A 3,488-nucleotide genomic window follows, 5' to 3' on the forward strand; every position below is an offset into this window, starting at 1 on the left:
GATTTTGGAGCCCTGGTATCCTGTGCTGATGACAAGGAAAACTCCTTGATGAATGGTTAGCTGCCTTCTGCACTAGTTTGATCTTTGAGTACACTTAAAATGTAGAGTCCCGTTAAGAGGTTTAGCCTTGATGTGAGGGTGCTTTGGCTATAAAGAACAGGGCTGTAACCTTTTCATGAGACATAACCAGGAAGAAAAATGTTCTGGTTCTCCACTATCTTCCTGTATTCCATAATAGTGTCTACACAGAGTTGGTGTGGAATAGCTGGTTGTACTTTTAAAATGTCTTCCTAGTGTATCTGTTTTAGAGTGTTTAGAATGTTTTCCCTGTTTTAGAGAAGATCTAATGCCAATATGAGCACTGGTCTTCATCTGTTATCATGGGGGAATTTAGTAATGACTTTTGTCCTGTGCTCAAACCAACAAGATCTAAGAAATCTTGCCATACAAGATCTTATGCAATTCAGAGAAGTAATGTACCGAAACATGTATCCAGGATCCGTCTAGTCCAGGGTCCTGTCTATTGATGGCCATTGTCAGGTACTTCAGAGAATGGTTTGAACTTTGTCATTCCCAGATGACTTAGTTTTTAGTTTAGGCCCTAAGACACAAGATCTGTCACTCAAACAACTTCATTAGAATTCTGGATAATTTTTATCCCACTAACTGTATAATTTTCCTTTGAATACTAAATCTTTGGTCTCAAGCTTCACATGGCAGTGAGGTTCACAGTTCAGTTTCCCATATTTTTTTTTTTTTTTTTATGGGCCAAGAAGGAAAGTATTTAATTTTATTTTCCTAATTTCAGTTAATGTCAGCAGCTTCTTGTTAGGGAATAGAGATTATTTGCTTTTTCTATACTATTCATTATTTTTTTACATATTCTTATGAGGTGTGTCACATCCTAGTAGTTTCTTTCTGAAATGGAGGGACTGTTTCATCTGAGTGTTTTTACTGTGCCTTTGATCACTCGTTGCCCTTGTCTGAACCTTATCTTAATTCTGCAGTATTGTATTTTAAGATGAAGTGACCAGTACAATGAATAAATAGTATTCCAGTTGAAACATGCTATTAACTTTTATGTAAAGGCATTTTAATATATATATTTTTTTTTACATTCATTATCCTGTTTCTTAGGTAACCAAACATCTTTCTTCTTGTGATTGCAGCTGCACTTTAAGTGGGGGTTTTCAGTGCGCTGCCTGCAAGAAGGAAGACAATTTATGCTTTGGCTTTCATGTATCCACAGTGTAAAATTGCTTGTAGCATAAAGCTTATTAATCAGTGTTAGCCGGATACTTCCAGTGTTGGTACTGTTGTCTACCTTCCTATGGGTTATTTACAGATGAGGGTGTCTGCAAGATCTGGGTTAGGAATGAGAATGCAACAGGGCTGCTTCCTGGATGGTGGATTACAAGACACTTATTCGTTTACCAAGTCATCAAGGTTGTGCAGTTCTGATAAAAATGCACTAAGAGGGGGAAAAGGTTCTGGAAACTTTCTGACTTCCATTAACCTTAAAGACTGGTCTTTCGTTCCAGCGGCAAAACACTGGAGGCAGTGGTCAGTCCCTATTGTGAGGCTAGAAATTGTAAGAGTATACAAATTCTAGTTTGCATCAGTTAGGTTTGTAACCAGTTGTGGTACATCAGTGATGGCCAGAAAATGCTACTCTTCTCAGCATGAGGGTCAAGCTTGACTTTGTAATTGTAGCACAAATGTGTTGCAGCCAGGGTTGGGGGTGCGGGCTGCAGTGTGGCTGGACCAGCTCCAGGCAGGACCACCTCCATGGCTGAGAGGGCAGGACCTGGTATGGGAGGGAGTGCTGCATGGCCATGGCTGCCAAGGTGAGGCATCAGCAGCAGGGGTGGCAGCAGCTTGGAGTTGTGCCCCTGCTGCTGCTGGGTGGACAGAAGGCACCTCACCGTGGCAGCACTCCACTCCAGGTCCTGACCACTGGGCCACGTAGACAGCTTCTGCTTGGAGCTGGTCCAGCCAAGCTGCAGCCCTGTGCCCTACTGTGGGCACAGAAATTGGGGGGGTGGAGGGAGCATATGCCTCCCATGCATCTGTGCCTACACCCCCCTTCACATACCCACCCTCTTTTCTACACACTGGGGGACTAGGGCCTCGGGTGGGGGCAGTGTGTCAGGAGTGAGGGGCACCAGCTGAACAGGGGGGAGGGACTGTGGGTCAGGAGTGAGTGGCATTGCAGGAGCAGGACATATTGGGGCTGCTCAGCACTGCAAAGCAGCGGGGGGGACAGTTGCAGCTGGACTTGTGTCCTGGTGAGCTGGGGGCAGCGGAGGGGGAGCTCTAATTTTCCATGACAAAAAACCCAACAGTCAAACATCAGAATATATAGGTATTAGAGTTTATTTTAATATAATGATTGAGGCATGGGTAGGCTTCCAAATTGCTTGAAAATAGTAAATGTATCAATAAAACATTGTGTTTAACTGATGCACGCACATACTTCATTTTAACTGCAGAAAAACATGGAGTTTGGAATATTTTTTTTTATCAGAGAATTTGGGCTTTTGGGGTTTTTTTGCGAGAAAAGCAGGATCCCTGGTAATAAGTAACCGGGTAGCAACAGCAGCTAGAGAGCCAAGCCTATTCATAGTTCTGTTCCCTGTGGCTCGTGCAGACTTTACTTTGGCTTTTGCCTGGTTGAGGCTTAAATGGCAAAAACTGGATTGCATTATATTGAAACTGCTGTTACCATATATTACAGCAGCTGGGTTTTTGACAGAAATGGTGTGTTGTAGTAAGAAAATACAGTACTAAAAGTAGAAGCTTCTAGGCCTGTCGTCTGGACTCTTTTGAGCTATGTAAGACCTGCATATAGCTTTGTATGAATACTCTGGGATCTCTCAACAGCTATTCTAACATATTTTAAATCTTAATCTTTTTCTCTTTTCCTGAAACAAGGTAATATGAATTCTAAACTATTTAACTGAAGCATGCAGTGTCTTACATGTATTAACTGTTGATTTGAACTAACTCCTGTATGACCCTTAGTTCAGGGTTACCTATAGTTACTATGATGATGCACAACAGATAACTAATTGACTGCTTTTGGTGCAGGTGTTTAAACACTAACATGTGTTTTGTTTGTTTGTTTTTTTTTTCCACCGAGTCTGCACAAAACCCAGTAAACTTCTTACTAAACTTTTAGAGGTGCTCTTATTGCTTAGAAGTGAAGTTTCATAGTAGCCCTTTTTTTTAATTTAGCTCTGGTGGGCCTTTAGCATGTTGAAATGTAATCTTTAAATCAAGACTCTTGGCTGTCTTAGACTAAAACTTGTCCTCTTGTATGTCTCTTTTTCAGTACTCATGAAGTATTTTTGAAGAGGCAGATTTTTACAAGGTTACTGCTAGACTGTTTAACACAGGAGAACATCAAAACACCAGGTAAAGTTTTGACTCTGAAATGAATTCATGTATTCATTGTAATTTTGTTGTTAGTGACTTTTTTTTTTAAA

General features: G+C 41.1%; 1 long non-coding RNA gene across 1 annotated transcript in view; it reads left to right on the forward strand.

Annotated features, from left to right (window-relative positions):
- LOC109292447 overlaps positions 1 to 3,440 on the forward strand; it is a 24,288-nt gene extending 20,848 nt beyond the window's left edge. The window contains exon 3 of the long non-coding RNA XR_002096124.1: positions 3,335 to 3,440. This is a non-coding gene — a long non-coding RNA (uncharacterized LOC109292447). The remainder of the gene's footprint in view (positions 1 to 3,334) is intronic.
- Positions 3,441 to 3,488: the final 48 nt, after the last annotated feature.

Source organism: Gavialis gangeticus, unplaced genomic scaffold, assembly GCF_001723915.1.
Source record: "Gavialis gangeticus isolate Ggan-Ray unplaced genomic scaffold, GavGan_comp1, whole genome shotgun sequence".
NCBI lineage: Eukaryota > Metazoa > Chordata > Crocodylia > Gavialidae > Gavialis > Gavialis gangeticus.